General features: G+C 40.0%; 1 protein-coding gene across 13 annotated transcripts in view; it reads left to right on the forward strand.

Annotated features, from left to right (window-relative positions):
- The first annotated feature begins 3,462 nt into the window (after positions 1–3,462).
- The window catches only part of EYA4 (EYA transcriptional coactivator and phosphatase 4), a 140,140-nt gene continuing 122,594 nt past the window's right edge, over positions 3,463–21,008 (forward strand). For 4 of the 13 annotated variants that reach the window (XM_068184512.1, XM_068184516.1, XM_068184520.1 and 1 more), the window contains exon 1: positions 3,469–3,892. The gene's annotated coding sequence lies outside the window, so the exon portion shown is untranslated. Of the gene's footprint in view, positions 3,893–4,819; positions 5,186–5,205; positions 5,743–21,008 lie in introns of those variants that run through there. The other 9 variants (XM_068184522.1, XM_068184519.1, XM_068184517.1 and 6 more) reach the window with 8 other exon arrangements.

Here is a 21,008-nt window from a genome sequence, read left to right on the forward strand (position 1 = left end):
AGCTTTAGAGACAAAACTTGCACTAATTTCAGTGAGGCCTTTGTCTGTGTATGGTGTGCAGAACAGAGCCCTCTCCTGGTAAGCACTGAAGATAATTGAGGACATCCCTGGCACCGTATTTGGCACTGTCTGCAGCACATATCTCTGCGATGAAGTATTGAACGTAGGCACTCAAAATAAAATATTAGAAAAGCTCAGCTATTTGGAGCCATGGAACCTTATGATTGAGGTCAGATTTGTTTGGATTAAAAAATATATGAAAATCTAAGTAACACTGAAATGATGGCATACTTGAAAACTGAAACCAAAAAATAGGTTATATAACATACTTAAAGGCACAGTTGGCATTTCAAGATCACAATGACTAGCCAGTTATAACCTGTTTTTGAACCCACAGCTGAACCCTGCATGTCGAATTACTGAAAAGGGTGGGTCACCTTCTTTTTAAACCTGAAATCTGATAACCAGGTCAAAAGAACCCCCATTCATTCTTTCTTTTTATGACTATAAAGCCATGAAGCACCAATAATAACCCTAAGTATATAGATCAACACTCTTTGCCTAATTAACATGCTTTTGGATTTCATACTTGAACCTGAAAACAAGAAACCATATTTCAAAGCCCTACTTTTGCAAAACAAAATTTGCAACAGGTACCTCATCTGGATGCAGGACATGATAGGCACTTGAATAAATCATAATAATGATTTATTATGATAAATCATTATATGTAGTGTCTCTTTGTCATTAGCTTTTCTCATAATAACTTTACTATAATCCCTTTGCTTAAACAGCAACAAAACCTTGTTGTCACTGAGACGCAATGCTAAAGAATACTGGTTTAATTTTAAAATTATTTATTAATATTCCAAACCCCATATTGTTTTTAGCAACATATGCAAACAGGGTTCTCTGAAGCCACACTACTTATGGCTGTAACCTCACTAGATTTCACAAGGTAAGTAGGGTTGGGTCTATAGTATTTGGATGGAAGACTTCCAAGGAAATTCCAGGTTACTCTATGAAATGGTATTTGTGCAGCGTGGTATACTTCTGCTGACGCAGTACTGAACCAGCAGAAAGAATATGATCACAAATGCTGTCTTTAATTAAGAGGTAAAACCAAGGATACTGAGCACTTGTGGGCATTAAACACCCTATGGTAGTTTTTGCCAGTGTAGGAGTGTCTGGCCAAATACCAGTCTAGATAATTACATCCTGCCTACTTACATTCCCATGTTGCTTTAAATGGATAAGGCATTATTCTTCTATTCTGGTATAAAAGTGGATCCTGCAGTTTGTTAGTGCAGTTAGTGGAGTCCTTTGTTAGGACTATTTCTAGCACGACCTTCTCCATGGTCATACAGAATCATTTATGCAAACCAATGTATTTTATTGCATTTTGGATTTGCCGCCTTCTGAAATCACTTCCACTGAGCTCATGGGAATTTACTTCATCCTAAAGACATCGATTTAACAGAAATCACCATTTAATTACTGCCTGTGAGTCATACTTACAATAAATCTCCACAAAAAAAAAAAAGTCTGATTATCAGATCATTTTCTGTAGGAATCCCTTCAGTACATGTGACGCTCAGTTTTGGCATGACCCTGCCCGCCCTCACCAAAACCAACAGCAGAACAGCAGCATGGTTCAATGGCATCAAGACCAGGATCCTTATTGGGAGATTTGCCTTGGACCATAGCATGTACCAGCAATGCAGGCCTCCCACACCTCCTCAACTGGAAGCAAGTTACACTGAACAAAGATAGAGATAATCTTTTCAAGTCAACTGTACATTTTAAGAGGGAGCACAACAAATGGTTAAGAGCTTGCTTTAAAGTGATATGTCCATTAAAGCAACCAATGTTACTACAGGACTGTTCCCCACAACAGGAATTCGCTTCATTGAAGTGGAAGGAAACCAGACTTCACAAAATGTTCATTACCATGTTCGAGTACCTCACAACAGACCACCGAGCTGCCACTCACCAAAGTTCCCTGGAAAGGAAGGAGTTGTTAGCATGTTTCCCCACAGAAGGAGCCTGTTAGCAAGATGGGTGCTGGCATTAGTCACAACTTAGTCTATAGCAGGGTTGTCCATCATAATTATTCCTACAAATCTGAGTTTTCTCCCCTTCCAATTACTCTCTAAACTCTTATTTTCAAAATTAATTTCCTATTTCTGGCTTGTCCTACACTATGTCAATTTGAAGGCTGGATTTGGACACTTTTTTAGTTTAAATTTTTTCTAGCTGTATTTGTGTAGGTCAAAAGAGTTTTCCAAGTCTGTTCCCTTTCTGAGTGGCAAATCTCCCAAGACATCAAATACAGGTTTTTTATAGACTTGTTTTCATTAAGTCATCTGAAATCTGAAATTATTTAAGAGAAAGACTAGTATGTTAGTAGAATTCATTGAATACAAATTATGAAAATCAAAGTCTTGAGTAAAGTTAAATAGCTTTAAATAGTATCACCAAATGCAAAGTGAGAAAAGAGAAGGCAGGTGGGAAAGAATTTTCACAAATCCATACTTTTTTACCCCTCATTTCATGAGACTTGCTGACCTAAAAAGCTTCTAACATTCATGACTTCTGAAGCCCAAGACTTTTCTCTCACATCTCCCTCCAAATATAGGGCCTAAATTTTGTCTCCATATTTAAATCTTTTACTTAGACCCTTTGGATAGTGAAGTTAACTTTACAGAAGGAGGGTGATGCAACTGGTTGAACAAGAGCCACTCAATCCACTCAGCGAAACTAGTCAGAAGATAATACAAGGTGAACGGTAAGAGTATGAAATGTGACTAAGCAATTAGGGATTTTCTTCCACTTCCCCACACAATGGAGCAAGGAGGACCAAATGTAGCTGCTGAATTTCTTGCAAAGAAGAGTGTTCAGTTTCAGAGCAGGAAAGGACTTTGCCTTCATCCACACTGATCAGCTTGAGAGAAAGGAGACAAATGTATCCTATAAAAGAGTATGCCAACCAGTCCTGTAGTGTAGCACTCGATCATACTTGATCATTCAAACTCGGGATTACTTTACAGTGCTGGTTTCTTCTAGAAAAAAAACAAAGGGAAAAAATGAAGTACGGACTTCACTACCTGTACTCCAGCAGATTGGCATTAATCAATCCTACCCTTCAGGTCCCCCTTCTTTGCTCCTATCACTACTAACTGCAGATGTCAGGGAGTAGCAAAGGCAAAAGGTCCAGGCCCCGGGCTGCGAGGCCGAGGACCGCGGGAGGGACACTTTGGAGTTGACTGGTGGCCGGGTCAGCCGGCGCTCCGTGCCGGCCGCGGTGTTCCGAGCCCGGGGCAGGGCAGTGCTGGCCAGCTGAGCGGGGCAGCGGCGGGTGGGCAGCGGGGCTGCCGTGCCGAGAGGGGCCGGCACAGGGAGCAGCCCTGCGGCAGCTCCCAGCGCAAGTGCGGAGCGGCGCCCCGGGGCTGCGCTGGCTCCCGGCTCCTCGCCCCTTACCTCCGCGCTCGCGGGACGGCCTTCTTGGGCGGGAGGGCGGGAGGGGGTTACCTTTTCTTAGGGAAGTCCCGTCCCTTGCCAGGGAAACTTTTTACGTTCCGGTGCGTGAGAGGCAACTAGTTGCACTCACTTAAGTGCGAGGAGTGTTTGGTTTCTCCCGCACCAGCCTCCTCCTCCATCTACCCCCCCCGCCCCGCCGCCCCGAATTTCCCCTCCCGTTTTGCTCCGAGTTGCTCTTTATTTGTGTGTGGAGAAAGGGGTGGGGGGGACGACTTGTAGGGGGGATGTTCTGTTTTGGCCAGAGGAACAGTGCAAAAGGGGAGCCTCGGCTCGGAGAAGGTACGAGAATAAATAAATAAGGAGCGGCCTTAAAATAAAGGTAGCGGCATATCCCGGCAGCGAGAAGGTGAGTGTCTCTGACTTCCCCGTCCCTGCATCTCCCTCCCACCCCTTCTGCTCGGAGGTGGAGGAAACGGGTTCCCTGTCGCATGTGTCCGTGGAGGGGGTGTGTGCGTCTGTTTGTATTTAGCGTTTATTTAGCACTGTTTGCATGTCGGTTCGATGACAGCAACAACAACAACAAAAACAAAGTTGCTGTAAAACAAATGTGAAACAAATGTGATGGGAGGGAGCAGCGGAGCCGTCCATCGCGGGACAAAGACGAGCTTTTACCCCGGCCCCACGCGAGTTTAATTGCAAAAAAACAAACTGGTTTTCCGTGCGGACGGGGCGACTTTTTCCACGCCCAGCCGGACTTTCTGCCTCCGTCCAGGTGATATTGCCTGCTGTTTTGCCCTCACCGCTCTTCGGCTGGGTGTTACCGGGGCTGCTGGGGTAAGCCCCAAGACAGGAGCAAGCCGCGACGGCTGCCGTCGCATTGTTCCCCACTTGCGCCTCCTGCTCACTCCCGGTGCGGCGGAAAAGGGGGGTCCGGGCTGCCGGCCCGCCTGGGATGGGCGACAGGCTTTAGCCGGCCGCCAGGTCGCTCTGCCGACCGCCTGCCCTTGCGAGGGCCGGCGGCGGAGCCAGCGGCGGCTTGACCGGAGGCTCTGAGGAAGCAACGTTTCTGGTGGCGGGGTCCCCTCCGGACCGAGCGGCACGAAAACACGAAGGGATGGCAGTCCCTTCCCGAAAACCGCGCTCCTCCAGCGAGGGTGCGGGCAGCGCGGGGGCGAGGCTGCCCGGCCGGGACGCGGGGGCACGGGCGGCTGCGGCAGAGGAGTCGCTCGGTCCCGCCGCCCTTCCTCGGCCCCGCGCTGTCCCGGCACCGGCAGCGCTCGGGGGTCTCCGCTGCCCGCCTGCCCCGGGGCGGAGCGCTGCGGGCGTGCCGTGCTCGGGGTGCCGGCGGACGGGGCAGGCTGCTGCCCGCGGCCTCCTGGCCGGCAGCCGCCGCGGAGGCTCCGGCGGCCACTTTTTCCAGCGTCCGAAGGGACCGGGGACAGAGCTGCCCGTTGTTTTTGTTCCTCTCCGTTTCCTCTCCCTGAGGGATGTCTCTTGCCCTTCCCCTCCCCCTCCCCGGCTTGTTTTTCTTGTGGTTTAAAGACAAAACGTTGCATTTTCGGGTCGTCCCACCGCGCCCCCGCCCCCGCCGCGGTCTCCACCGCCGGCGGACTAGGCATGGGGAAGCCCCGGCGCGGGGGTCCCGCCGCCTTTTCCACCGGCGATGCGGGGACTTGTGTTTTGGTTAGAAAGCGTTTCCACGTGGGTAAGCCTTGTGTGTGCATGTGTGTGTGTGCGGGTGTGTGCGCGTACTTGATCCGCGAGGAGGTAACAGGATTCTCCGTGTTCAAAACTAGTGGGTTCTTAGCCATTAATCTCCTTCTCCTGCTGTCATTGCAGACACTTCCAAAGTCAGATACCCGCGGAGAACCGCCAGCTGCGTTTCACACGGCGGTTCTCCCCGAGCCGCGGGGGCTCCGCGCCGTGCCCAGCCGGACACGGGGCTACCCGGGGAGCAGCCCCGCGGCGCCTTCCGCCGGGAAGGGAGAGCGGGATCCCACGGCATCGCCGCTGCCAATCGGTAGTTGGCATCTAAAGTTTCATTTACATTTATGAAACTGCCGCCCCGAGCCAAGCAGGCGCGGTGCTGCCGGCTCCGTAGCCGCGGGCAGGGCTCGCAGCCGAGCACACGGAGGGACGCGCTCGGCTCGCGCGTGGCGGTGTGAAATAGCTGGTATTTACAAAAACCCTGGGATGCACGCTGTACCAGACAAGGGAGCGACTTGGCCGGCTCCAGTTTAAGTATGAAGTCATGCTAGAACAGTAAGGAACCGGTATTTACAGTTTTCTGAGTTTTGTTTTATATGTTTCATTTGCGGAGACTAGAAAGCGTATCTAAGATAAACTATTCAGCAGTTTAGATTTAGAGGGAGTTATACAAAGAAGACATCTTTTCTGTTTGGCTAATAGATCTCCTGGTGTGACCTCGGAGACTGATGTTAGAAGCTTGTACTTTGCAATAAAGCTCAGGCCTTATCTTTGTTTCATTTCCCTAACACTCAAAAGAAGTTTTGGAAAATTGCTGTGGGTTTGACTTTTCCCCCTAGTATTTCTGAAAATGCTGCCGAATAACAAATGCTTGCATACTTGCAATATATATAATACTGTGAGTAAAGTGGAAATACAGACTGACATTTCTCTCTCTTCCCAGCAATTCTTTCTCTGTTTGACGTCTAACATTAGCTGGGCTATGTCTGAAACAGCTCTTTTTGCCTTTTTTTTTTTTTTTTAAGTGCAGTATTTGTTACCAAATGTTCTTCAACCAAATTTAATAGAAATGAAAGTGGAGTATGTTGACGAATCTTTTATGTATCTGTGTTCAGATAATTTGCATGCACTTATTAATTGTTACATGTATATGGTGGTACTGATAATAAATTTAGTTGAAGGTTACTCTTGCTGGATTTGTATTTATTAATGGCCTCACAACACTTTGCAGTATAAATTTATTCTGTGTGGATAATGTCAATGGAATAAATAAATCCTAAACAAGTAATGTATTGAGTAGGGTACTGGTGGGTTCTCAGTTAGTTGCAGTTCCCAGTTAAAATATTTCAAACAAGGCAACTGTAGAAATACAACTATAGATAGTATCATGTGGCATATTTTTAGCATCTGATGCAAGTGTTAAAGTTTAACTCTTTAAACTTTATGCAACTCTTTAAACTTTATGCAACTCCTAGAATTAATGTTAAATATTGGTATTTGGTGAGGGAAAGGTACCTGTCTGTTTCCTTGATGAACTGGTGGTATTGGACGATGTTGTGTTCAATCCTCCAGTGTTAAAATTTAAACAGCATTTTACTCTCTTAAATACGAAAGTTACCACAGAAAGAAAAAAGAAATTCCTGGAATTTCTGTTAAATGCTCTAGGACACAGCTATTAATTTTTTTTCTGTGTTATCTTTTTCTTTCTTGAAAGTAGGGATTTTATGAACTCAGGGTAAAGCAGGTCTCCCTTTTTATAAGGAGAGTTTATTCAGCTTACTTCTATATTGCAGCTGCTGATCATATTTCATAGAGCTGTTAAAGCACTTAAAACCTAAAATTAGGTACTGTCTGGTAGTAAATATTTCAAATCACTCCTCGAAGAAACAGGCTTAAAAAAGAGACATTTTGAAATATATCGTTGAGAAAAAGTAATCTTGCATTGCTTTTACTCAGTGCAATACCAATCTAAATCACTGATTTCAACACAGTGTACTTTTTCGTTAGGTTTTCTTAATCTCCTGGATTTTTATTGTGATTATATGCTGGCTTTATTTGATATCATAACCAGCTACTTTGCTCAAGCTATGTTTATGATGGCAATGCTTGAATTAACTGGTGTCGAATTAACTTCTAACATACCTGTACTTCCAATGAGTATTCTTGTGATCCTAAGAACTGAAATGTAAGTTTCCTCGCTTCCTGGTGTGTATGTTTCTCGCTGTTAGTTGCAGGTGTACACTTGCTTTTTTCCAGATTTTGATTGAGTTAATTTACAGATTAGTATTTTCCAACTGGGAGGTGGGGTTAGGTTTGTTTTTTAGTTGAGCATAGGAATAGGTTTATTTGCTCACTAGTTTTAGTTTTTGGTACTGTCAGGGTTTGCAAGAAAAATGCAAAGACAGGGACATCAGACTGACAGACATGTCAAGTTGGTAAAGTATTTTTAAAGCTTTTTGGAAGTTCACCACAAAACCAAGTCTGGTAGCAGCAACACTCAGATGTCTTTGCTTTTTCTTTTGTGCTTGAGAATCCAGTAGTATTTCTGCTGTCTAATATACCTGTAATCTTCTTGACATTTTGTGTTAAAAAATCCCGACATTTATGGTATGCAACTGGAAGAAGAGCATTGATATTCAGTCATTGATCTAAAGGTTTATAAGTATGCCTAATAAGTACTATTTTTCTTTTTTGGATTTAAATATTGTGTAAATGTGTGTCCAACTTAACCTTTTTCTGTCATTGAAAAGCGCTAATTGATCTTGCTGACCCTGACATAATAGTATAGTTTGATATTTGAAACCTTTCAGCTTTGGCATGGCCTTTTTATCACCCCTGAGATTTCAGGTCATGGTTCTACTGAAGGCATAAACTGCTTCTCTTTGGAAAATTAAATAAAAATGGTTATTAAAATAAATTATGGTTTTTTAAAGTCAGTAGATGTTTTACCCATCAAAGCCTCAGGCTTTACAATATACATTAAAAACTTTCTGATTTACTTGTATGTATTAGGTGACACTTTAGATGTTGCTGTACAGAAATCAGATTTTTATGGAATAATTTTTGGCCAAATCCACTCTTCTGTGTTGCAGTGTTATTAAATCTGTCATTAAATCAGAAGTGGTTAAAGGAACTTGGACGTACTTTGCAACGCAAAAGCTTAGATAAGAAGAGTGCTCATATGTCAAATAAATAATAAAATCTATTTGAAAAGGCAGTAAAATTCGCATTTTTAGTCTACATTGCAGTTTGTGATGCTGCCAGAAGGATTGCTTTTGGGATGTCTGTAATTTAGGACCTAAAAGGCAAAAGCTATTTTAAAGAATTTTCTTCTTTTTATCTCTAAGCCTGAAAAATGCATTGAATAGCTGGCTGCCTTTTTGTTTTAACATTAAATGATGAAAATTACTTTGATGATTGATTATCCTATATTGAAATGTATCACTGGGCAGTCTCAGTCACAGGATTGTATAGGCTAGTCATTAGGTTTTTGAGCAAAATGTCAAATGCTAATGGCTGTCTGAGGAATACTAAAGTTTAAGCATTTTATTTTAAATTTGTTAAAAATTTCCTTATTTCTCCAAGGGCAGGTTATAATGACTAGTGATCATCTTCAGAGCTTCTCACTCCATAAGCCAGTGAGACTTTTTTGGTTTTAGGCTGTTAGGCTTGGGTAGCAGACACTAAAGTTCAAGTTAGGCTGCAATTACTATGGATTTCAAAATAAGTCGTTTGGAGGATTTCTATGCATAAATTAATTTGGAGATCTATGTCATTTTCCTAGAATTAACTAAATAAATACTATTACAGCAACTTTTCATTGAGCAGCTGTCTGTAGAACTACAGCAGAGGGCAGTTCTGTTGGAGGTAATTTAAATGCTGTCTCTGAATAACTCAGTCTGCCTGGGCTGACTGAATACTCTCTTTGCACTAGGCTTGTACTGGACTATACAAAATTTGACTAACTTGGAGCAGAAAATTACAAAAAAGACCTCCCAAGGCAACCTGAAAAATTTTCAGGTTTGATTTTTGGTTGATTTTTTTATGATTTTTGCATGGGTGTTAGCTTATTACTTATGTGATTTAGTTAGCATGCACTAGATTTTTTGGCAGCATTAAAATGAAATACTATTGTGATGTGACCCAGTATAAGCTCACATTCTCAGCAGTGTAAAATATTACTGCTGCTATTTTTTTTTAATTGGGTAGATCAGCGAGTAGCTAGTTCTGCTCTTGACATATATATAATTAAACCACAAAACCTACATTAAAATACCATGAAGGGTCTGATTTAGACCATAAAAGTAAAAGAAACACAGAGCTGAGTTTGCAATTTTTCAAATAATTCTTCTCTATGACTATGTGTATATAACTATTGAAATCAATGCTAGTGCATGAGGTAATTGGAAACTTAACTTGATGTTTTGTGCCAGATCCTTAGCTGTTGCAAATTGGAGTAGGAATGCTGAAATTACCAGAGTGGTCTCACATTATGCCAGATGAGTATCTAGTCCTCTATTCTTAGTTCAGTCTGCTCTTTTGGTGGGGTATTGCAATATACATTATATGTGTGAGATCACATGCACAGAGAAGTGATCCTGCAATACTTAAGTTAAAAAAAAGAGTTAAGTATAAATGTCCAAATTATATATTTTTTTATTCCATTTCAAGGCATTTTCATATTCCTATGTTCGAACTTCTTTTTTGTAGCATTTTATAAATGACCATAGAAATGCCTTTTCCAGTAAATGTACTTCTGAAAATGATGCAGTTAGAAATATTGCTAATTGTCTGTATACTTTTAATTCTGTTAAGGCAACTTTGTTGCTCAAAGAAATGAGTAATTAGGTTGTGCTTGTTCAGGGACATTTCATGAATGCTAAGCCTATTCAATGAAAGGCACGAAGTCCGTGTTAAATCTCATCTGGATGTTTCTTTTTATTCACTGCAGTATATTCCCAGAACATCACAGAAAATGAAGTTTGCCTTACTCCCAAGGGAGAGCAGCTAAACCAGCTTCTGTACACTTCAGTTTATGCATCCTGACATCTTGCTGCATATGAGGTCTTTGTTCCAGCTCTCCCAAGTGTCCCAGCATAGACTTGGTCTCAAAAAACCAGGCACAACTCAGGGAGATTATGCCCATTTCCTCTGCCAAATTCTAGCAATGCAACTCAGACTCAACCTAGCATTTCTGTTCTGGTCTTCTTAGCACAGACAACTGTGAGGTTGAGATCTAATAGGGTTGAATTATAAAGAAGGTTTTACAAATGCAGTGATTATATTCTGAGATAGGGTCTTGAAAATAACATTTCTTGTTACCCCAGGGCAAGATTTAGACTGTGGTAGGTTTTCCAAAGAGAAAGATGAAAGTACTTTTCCACTCAGCCACCTATTTTGATGTTTATTCTAATCTGGCATGGTAGAAGGATCTAATATAATGTTCAAGTTAATTTCTTTCCGTTAATTGCCCCTTCAGAGAAGCAATTTTTGTGTTCAAACTACCACCTGAATCCTGTGCTCGCTGTGCAGCGGTATGTCTGGGAGTTACCTGCAACATGAGGTGTTTCAGCTGAAATGGCTAGATGATGTGTTTCCTAGTAATTTCTGGTATCTAGTTAGCTATGTTTCAGCTTGTTTTCCAGTTTTCTGACTGATAGTCTGATTTTTCCAAGAGCTAGATGAACAGTCAAGTTTTTGGCATAAAACAAATGAAATAGAAGAGTTTGCTGCCTGGTACTTGTGAAACTGCCCAGCTTTTTGAAGGAAGTCCAGGATTGGAACAACAGCTTGCGAGATGCTGTCAAATCTGGACTAAGTCTGAAATAGTTTGATTGCGAGGTCTGTAGGAAGAGATCCAGCATTTTGCTCTGTTTTTACATCATTATCTAGGGGTATTGGTTCATATAATCATCAATAGCAGTAACCTCATGTGTGGCTAACCCTATCTGAAGTCCTACTTCCGTCTGTTTCCTGTGGTAGAGGACAGAAAAGCGTGAAGCCATGGTTTCACATTTGGTGGCAGCGCTTCTAAACCGTCCCCTTAACATGCCTCTGCTGGCCGCTCGTTTAAGTTGGATCCACTCTTGCTGTGGTTCACAAACAGCTGTGCTGGCAGCGAGGCAAAGGTCGGAATAAGTGGCAGCACCCGAGCTGCTGAGCCTGGCAGCGGTGCTGCAGAAATAGCTGCAGAACCACAGTCTCCGTTACCTAATCTGCCACCTCTATTAACTGAAGTGCAGGGTCAAATCTGTGGGATAGATGGAATTTTTCAGAATGAAAACATTGTCTGCAAAAATGATCCCTTGATCTTTAATCAAACGGTTGTGTTGATGCAGGGATTTTTGACTAAAATCGAAGTAGCTGCAAATAATTGGCAGATACATGTCATGTACAAGTTAAAACAATAGGGAAAGTGCTGGGGCCTTTGGAGGGGACAGCTGTGATTTTCTTGAAGGAAGTTCAGACATGATACCAGATGACAGAACTTTTCCAGATCTGTGCACTGCTGGCAAAAGCTGGGCTTGCAGGGAACAGGCAGAGCATAGCTCCACTAGAAGTAGGACGTCACTGCCAAGGGCTGCAGCGCTCGTGACAGGCTGCATTCTTTTATCACTATTCCTGGGGAAAGAAGTGCAATAATTTCTCAGAAGTGGCCATTACATAGCTGTCACTGTAGACAAGTGCTTAATTTATGGCAACTATTTTTTATTAGTCTCCACTGTCACAAAGTATTAACTTACAGGCTATCACGTTCCAAATGCCTTTTTTTATGTTGTTCCCATATAACATTGAAATATGCATACTATACCGCATCATGGATTTATGAACACTCAAGCAAGCCAAACCAGTGATATTATTTTTGATGTGAGTACAAGTTTGATTTCCAAAGATAAGCGTAGTGATGTAATAAAGTTCTGTAAGTCTGTCTTGAGTTGACACAACTTTTTGATTAATAAAGTTGAAGGATACAAAATCAACTTGGCACAAATGAAATGGATTAAACAGCAAAATGAAGCATAGATTTCACAAATAGTTACTTGTTAATGAGTCTTTAAAAAGTTTGTTATTACAAAGGGTTTTTCAGGGGGTAATCATCAAATCAAAATCTATTTATTATTTTACCAGTCACACCAAGATTATTAAATTCTACAAGACGTAATACCCTTGATTGGAACAATTGCTGACCTAATAAAAGATATTTTTCTTATTACAAACTTCCTTATACTTCTGTTGTTAGACTGTAATGCCTAAAGTACTGCTACTACAAAGACTGAGGGATGGGTAAATAATGAGGAGAGCAGATTGATGAGAGTTGTCTGGCTCATTGAGCAAACGGAGAGCAAGCAAACAGTATGTACTTCACTACAAGCCAGCGGTTTATTAAAAAAAAAAACCCCACAAAACAATGAACGGAGGCCATAGAAAATTATAATGATGGTACTGTAACTGAAAAAAGGAGTAGTAACTTAAACTAAATACTCAGCAGGGTAAGAGGGGTTACATTAGCTGTGTAGGTAGTATAGGTGCAGCTACTACTGCAAAGCTGTACCCTTTCTTAGCTTTAGAAAGGAAGCTTTAAAAAATTGGAGGTTTCAGATTTAAGACCAGAGGAGTAATTAAACATTGGAAAATGTTTCTTCCAGGGAATTAACAAAATTTAGTTGACCAAAGGAGAATATAACATAGTTTGATCGCAGCTAATAAATATCTAAATGAGGAAATGTGGTAAAGGATGCATTGTCAAAGCAGTTGTTTTAGATAAAATCTGAGAATGACTGGTTTTCACAATTACTTTGTGTGGCACACTTACTGCTGGCTCATAGTAAAAGAGATTTGCCGGTAGGCTTGCAAGCTGCTCCATGGATGTCACAACATTTCAGTTGCTTATGAGGACTGTTGATGGGCCAGGAGCTGAAATGAGTGCAGACAGCTCATGTTCAGGATCAGCAGCATAAAAATGTAGATTACACAGGACATCTGGTGTAGGATTTTGCACTTTCTTTGTGCTGGAAAAAGGTGGTACATAGAAAATTTTCTACTTTCAGTCATTGTGTTCTGATGGTTTTGGTTTGACTTGATGGCTGGGGTGCAGCAGTGTTAGTTTTGGTGAGTAATAATTATTCTGTTCTGTCAGAAAGCACCTGAGCTGCATGCTGGCACCAGAAGGAGTTCCGTATTCTGGGACAGTTCTGCATTCACACTTTTTGTTCTCCATTTTTAATGGAATGAAAAAATAACAGTTTCTAAAATGCAATATTTAGGAGTTACTGTCAACTTTAGTTAAGAAAAATATTTCATTTCTTCTACCAAACTGGAACCAAAGTACCCAGGTTTCTTCTCAGTGAGTTTACTTTGTATTTCTTTCTGACATTTCAAAATGTTCCATTAAAGAATTTTGTGTAAGACACCTGGCAGTAACAGGAATAGCAGCTGCTGAGCAATGACTCTCACATCTAAAAAGGATGGGCATGCTGCAAACTTTCTCCTTCATCAGGATGCTTCTATATGCCTAGCAAGTATTTGAACTTCTACAGTAACTCTGATTGCATCCTCATACTGCTGAATACACTCTTCGAACTGTGGCATGATTTTTCAAGCAGGTAGGATGAATAGGTAGGATGCTGTCACAGCTTTCATGATACCATGTGGCTGGATTCTTTCTATTAAGCTTTCCAGCCTTGTAAAACTGCTGTTTGCTTTTACCTTGTGGATATGCTCATTTTTAAGTTCTCCTAAATTCTAAAATGTTTCTGGCTTAAAAATAACCTTTATTGTTATTTTATGCTTATTTTGTGCCACAAGGTTTTTGAGGGTCTTTTTATGTGTGAAAGGTAAATTAGACATGTTTTTAGGGAGAGGGAATAAGAAATAATTAATATTTTCAAGTTGACAGTGTGTCTTTAAATATTCTGGCTAACCAAGTATAGCCTTTTTACTTCTGTTGTCAATGGCTTGTTTATAAATAACTGAAATGTTTTCTTTGGTTTGTCCACAGCCATTTTCTACAGAAAAGAGAAGAAATTTGTCTCAGAAGTTAAGCAAAATAATCGGTGTAGTAAAAACAAAAATCGTTCTCCCTAAAAAAATCTAGTTGTTTAAAACATTGAAATGGCCAGCTAGTAGGCGAATAAAACAAATATTTAAATTAAAAATTTTAAAAGAGTATGCACCTATCTGTAGCAACTCTGCATTACTTTTTTGGGTTTTTTTTCTTTTCCCTGGGAACCACCTTTCTTTTCTCTTTATTTTTAGGGAAACACAGTGGGATTCTAGATTAGATTTATTTATAAATTGAGGCCAGAAACAGTATCGGCATTTGTTTTATTCATTTCTCTCTGGAAAATTCTGTAATTGGAATTTGGAATGAGATAGATGAACTCTGTGTAGCTGCATGTCTTATCTAAGCAGGAGTGAAGAAGTCTCTCACAGTTGGGAAGCCCCCAAGCATCAGTGGATTTCTAGCGCTGGTCTCAATCTTAGTAACTTCACAGTGTGTTGTGCATTGCCAGGATAAGGGAGGTATTGTTGAGGTTAAAATTCTGTATTCTGAAATTCTCAAAGTTAGTTCTTCTTATTCATTACACAAGTATGGGATGGGAGGGGTAGGAAGAGTAGGGGAATCAGTTTTAGTCATATCTGGGTACCTGTAAAGTTGGAACCCAGAGCTACAAAAGATAAATGCTGCGCTAACATGTACTTTTACAAAGCTAAAGTAAATGAGATCCAGTGCTTGCAGTTGTTTGCCATTTGCCAGGAAGTCTTTCTGGTTTCCCCTTTTTCATTTGTTGTTGTGTGATGGTAGAACCAGCATGCAGATCTGTCACAGACCATTTCTGTTTCTTACCTAGCTCACATACCTAACTGATGCAGGGACATCATGGTCTGGGTTGCTCTGCTTTTTTTTGTCTTGGTTTCTGCTTTTGGTACTAAATAGTTTTGTGGTGCTGTGACTTTTTTCAGAAGTCAGAAGTACCTGATGCAGAGTGGCAATCTTAATTTTTCTTGAATAAAATGTCCACAAATGCTACACAAACAATGCCACCCTTCAGCAAATTCAGTCCAGGGAAGCAAATTAAACTGACAATTATACAAATATTTATTGAAGACCATGCAAAATTTGCAAGACTGTGTCTAACTAATGTATAGTGACTTGCATGAAAGTAAAAAATTTGATTTGAATTTTGAGGAGTTTTCAGTGTATTGCTGTTTGGTGGCATGAATCTTGTTGGTTTTGATTACTGTATTTAATGTCTTGCATGAATTCACGTGCTCAGAAAGAAAGATGGAAAAAACAAATTATGCCACAGTTACAGATTTTTTTTTTCAGGAGAGGGAGAAGGTAAAAGGAAACTAGATGAGCTCAGAACTGTAAATGTGTGGTGGATGTTGAAGATCCCATGTCTGTTCTTAACATGCATCCTAACCCAAGATCTGAAAATAAATGTTGTGTTAGCAGGAACAAACGCTATTTCATGTCCAGCAGGGATTGTAGCAAGACTCTAAATCTCATAATGTTTGACATTGCACCTTGAAGCTTACTAATTCCAGAAGCACACTTTCTATATACATTAGAATATATACCATATACCTACCCAGCGTAAACATATGCATGTTCTTATGCACATCCATGCTGGGTACGTGCTGGGATGAGGACACTGAACGGATCCTAAAGGGTGCCCTGTGCAGCCCCCTCCACATAACCTGTACGCTGTCACCCAAGGATTTACTGTGAAATTGAGGGCTATTTGTCGAGAAAGGAGCTGGATGGGTCCATTTGCTTTTCAGCTCATCCTGGAAATTCCTCCTGTATTTCTTCCCTGTTCTCAACAGTGTGTATGGCTAAAATTGGATATTCATCTGTGTTAAACTGCATGAGTTCTTCTGTGAAATCCCAGCATAATTAAGATTATTCAAAATAAGGAGTAATCTACCTTCTCTATTTAAGCAATGCATCTGCAAATGCAAATCTATGTAGGCAGGTGCTCAGCAGAACACAAAACCCAGGGAAGATTATTCCATTCCATCAGGGCTTGCTGGAAATGCCTGAAGCTAAAATTGGTGGTACGTGATGTTATGGCTTGCTGTCCTCTCCACCGCATACCGAGGTCTCTGGGTGAGGAAGGAATTATGTATTTTGGAAATCATTAATATAAAAGTGGGAACTGGACGTGCTACAAAGGCTTCCAGAATGCTCTAAAACTTCTCTGAGTGTAAAATTCTCATCCTCAGCAAGCTAAAAGTGGACTGAAATCAAACTGATCCAAAGACAGCCATATTTAACCTTCCACAGAGGAGGGCCCAAGGAAGGGAAAAAAAGTATTAGAAGAGGAGGAAGGGAAAGATTATATTCTCATTAATTCTCTAGTCTGTGGAGCAAGATTTGTTTCTATAATGAAATAGGAGTTTTCAGGAGGCTCATTTCACTCATATTGATATCAGATAATAGACACCAGCTAAGAAAAGGGCCTCAGCTAAACCTAAATACACATGCAGAATTCCTGAGGCATTTCTGCTTTTGGCAAGAATCCTTCTGGAATGTGAGAAGAAAAAAATTGAGAATTAAAATTTAATAATTTAATAATTTAGAAATTCTGAATATATTTCTGTTCACCTGCCTGTTTTCCTCAGGGAAGAGTACATGTCCCTGAAAAGGTCATACTGTCAAGATGGTTTTGTTTGGCAAAGTTCTAATAAATCAGCATTTAGTTTCCTTTTAACTTAGGAAATTAAAAGGATATTTTATCTTTTTCACATTTATATTTTATCTTTTTCACATGAGACTTTCTGTGATAGGCATACAGACAACCAGAAGGATGTTTTCTTAGGTAGGAAATTACTGAATATTAGGCAGAGCCAGTTTGTTACTGCCCATACCATACCCTTTGCCTTGTTCCTTCAAAGAAATGGGTTTCATGGGAAACATATAGTCTGAAATAATCTAATTTAATGAGATTGCAGTGCATATGCACTAATTTCTTGTACTGATTCTAAAGCAATTTTCTCATTACCTGCCTTGCACAATCTTTCACAGTGCCTTGAATGTGCTTTATTCTACTCAGATGTTCTGTAGGAATGGTGCAAAACCAAAGTGAGACTTGCCTGAGAGACTGTGGGAGTTTGGGCCTTGGAGCCCGTCCTCACTTACTGGTTCACATCCTGCATAAATTCAGTGGCAGCTATCAGCACTAAGTACTAGTACTATCACAGGTTCCTGAAGTAGAGCACTAGAAAATAAGAAATTGCTCTATTTTTGACCACTTCTCTCTTAACATTTTGACTCCCAACCTGTGGCTGTGAAAGAAATTAGTTCTATTTTTGTGGCTGAATGAATTGTGTAAACCACAGCAGCATCCTTCTGCTAGGTTTATTACCAATATGTTTCAAAATGTGTAAAACAGTATAGTATATTTGCCTGGGATCATGAAATTTCTGAACTATATTGCCAGAGCACCACATGATACAGCCTCAGAAGAACTAGGGAGCATCATGTGATAAAATATCAGTAGAAGTAGGTATTCTTTAGATAAAACAGAAAAAGAATGTGAAAATGTGCCCAAGATGATTATAATGTGAAAAAAAATGTGGTAGAAACTGAGGCTAACGCTCCCCCTTGCCCCTGAATTTCATTTCAGAAGACTAATTCCAAGAGGCTAAAGAGAGGACTTTCTTCCCAAGTTTTTTTGTTGAAGTGAAATGGGGGATATTTTTTGTCTGATGGCCAAACTCCTTTTCCAGATGATGGATTCTTCTTGGAGATCTATATCCCCACCTGGCCAACTGGAGGACCCAAAGCAGCCCCTGAGATACTCTTGGGAAATATCAAGTGCTTTAAGGCTGGTTTTTACCTGTGGGTCCCCAAGCTTCACATTCTGTCTTGAGCTTGTGGAAGTTGCAGCACAGGATCATAGCAAACATCTCATAGAAAATGAAATTGCATTACATTTTCAGTCATTTATAAAGCAGTGTGCAGCAGATCCTCAAGTAGTTTATTTTCTTTAACTTATGGGTGTATCTCTGGAAGGAAGCACATGTTTCTCCTCATGGTCAAGTCCTGGTAGTTGCAGTTTAAACTTGATGAAGTGTTTTATTCCCCCAGATAAAAACAAATAAATAAAAAATTAGATTTAAATGCGGTTGTTGATGAGGAAAGTCAGGAATCCTCCTAATTAAGACATTTCTTAGAAAGGTAAAATTTTTATCTGGGAGCATAAAACACTTCATCAGTTTTACAGCCACATCTGCAAGGAGCGGATAAAGAGGAGAAACAGGCATTTTTCTTCATTCTGGCTTGTCTGTGAGTTTAAGACTTTTAACAACTGTTTTTAAAATATTTAAACCCAGTTAGAAACACTTGCGATATAATAGGGATAAGAGTGCCCTCCCTCCCTCTGTTTTTAATCTGGTTCTCTTGATGGAATAAACTACAAGGTTGAATTGGTAACTGGATTATTGCCTCATAAAACAGCACGAGGTTACTATTATCCTTTAATTTTATATCTTTATTAGGGAGTAATGTTGGTCTTATTTAAGTCACTGACTTCTCTAATGGTTTTTCTCCCCTTTTACAAATTTATAAAACTAAACCCTAAAGGATTTGGTCTAAGTGCAATTGGCATAACTGCCATTATAAAAATCTTTGTGCTAGCAGTTGGTTATAATCAGCCACTTTAACTGGGCTCAGAATACAGCAGGATTTAGCTGTTGATAGGTAGAATAATACTGATGAAATATTATTTCTTAATTTTATTTCAAAAAGCTCCATTTCCAGTAAGAACTTCTGAATTTTGAGGCAGTGTAAAGATGAACAGCAGTGCCCTGGAAACTTATAATTTAGCATGTTTGTGCAAATCATGTATTAAGCATATTTTGTATTTCTACAAAGACTTAAAGAAGCTTGTATTTGTCTTGCAATTCAGTAAAGTAACTTTGAAAATTCATGAAAGTTAGTCTTTTTTAGAAGGCGACTAATACAAGTGGCATATTTAATGAAGTATTCCAGTGAATACACCCACCTGAATTTTGGGACACAACACATACTGTGGGTGAATCATTGGCAGTTCTTAGTAGTAAAACTCTTATTGGATTTGTGTCATCAGGATGTATTTAAAATTTTGATTCACTGGGTTTTGTTTTTTTTTTTAATGTGACATTCATCTGTTGATCTCAATGTGTTGATGGATTAAGCATCCATCAACAGGGAAAGAAGGGTCTGTCTGTTCTGGTGTAGCTCTGTAGTTGAGTTATAGTTGTGTTTTATACAGAAAGTGAAGTATCTGCTGCCTTCAGTGTCCGACTGACAGAATTAGAGCATTTACTTTGAATGCTAGCCAGGTACTGACTTTTCAGTCAGTATACGTAGAAATTAGTCAAATAATTTGCTACAAATTTTATATTTTGACCATTTTTTTCTGAGACCAATCTTACCAGTGCAATGACATGAACACACTACAAACTTTTAATTAAATCAAAGAAGATTTTATGTTTAAGTTATTAATGGAATATTTTAGTATCAGTCATAAAAATTCATCTCTGTGTTTGCAGTTGCCTCCTTTGATTGGGACTGCTTCAGGCAATGCCATGTAGAGCTGCTTTCTCTTAAAATATCCATTGCTCATGGCAGGCTCCTTTCTGAAAATTGCCTGTAGTAGGTGTTTTAAAGAAGCCCTTCAATTCCCCTTTTAGCTTCATTGAACAAAAACTGGAGAAGATATTTACAAATACAGGAGTGTGGGCTCCACATGGACAAAAAAAATCATGGGAAGTGATTACAGTTTTGGTGGAGTCATTGCGAAGGAAGATCAATGTCTTGGATCCTTCTGAAACTGAGAGGAGATTAAAACCATTTTGAAAAGCAGGAATTATTTTCAGCTGTATGATATGGTAAAATACATGCAACATGATTTTCTTAAAATTGTCTTTTCCTTATGTAACATTATAGCAAAAATTAAAGAAATGTGAATGAAAATAATTTTGAAACTTAGGCTAAGAGGGAAGAAAGAGAGGAGGGTGTCATTTGGTGGCAGGAAAAATCCAGATGAAACTTGAAAGCAAAGTAGACTGGGGCTGTGCATTTGTGTGTGTTCTAGAAAATATACAGTGCAAAAAAAAAAAAGAATTTTTGGGAGTTACATTTTGGGGAGTAAGTGAAGGTATGGCAAGTAAGTGGCACTTGAGATTGTGAGAGGAGGTATTCATACGACAATTCAAAGCAGTGAGTGAGAATATGTGGGTGCCATGGCTTGTTCCACATAGGTTCCATGGCTCTGGCTCCTTTCAAATTGTCTGCAAATGCCAGTAGAGCTGTACATGTTTTACCCTCGGTTGTGTTTATTAGTGCTTGCTGGTCAGAATCTAAAACAGAGATCCATAATATATTTATTTTATTGAGCATAGTTCAAGGTAATTCCTTGTGGTGCCTTCTTGATAAACAAATCTAGGTAATATTGATAAGCAAATCCAGGATGTTTGGGTTCTTAAGCAGATATGTTCATGTATTGTTTTTTCTTAATGTAACATGAACTTTGATTAATAATATGATTATTGCATATATTAAATATCCCTGTCACTTTTTTTTTTGTTGTTGTTCTAAATTATGTACATTTGTGTAAGTCCAAAATGGATGTTTCCTGAGGACGGAGATTGTAAAATAATTGTGTGGCTTTATAGTTAGGGTTACCATGATCATTCACAGGCAGAACTCCTGGAAAATAGAATTTTCCTATTGAAGATCTCCATATTTGATGAGAATGATTGACCCTATTAGAGAAGGTATAGACATAGCAGATAATTAGGATAATGTCTGTCATTTAGCACTTTGT

Source organism: Anomalospiza imberbis, chromosome 3, assembly GCF_031753505.1.
Source record: "Anomalospiza imberbis isolate Cuckoo-Finch-1a 21T00152 chromosome 3, ASM3175350v1, whole genome shotgun sequence".
Lineage (NCBI taxonomy): Eukaryota > Metazoa > Chordata > Aves > Passeriformes > Viduidae > Anomalospiza > Anomalospiza imberbis.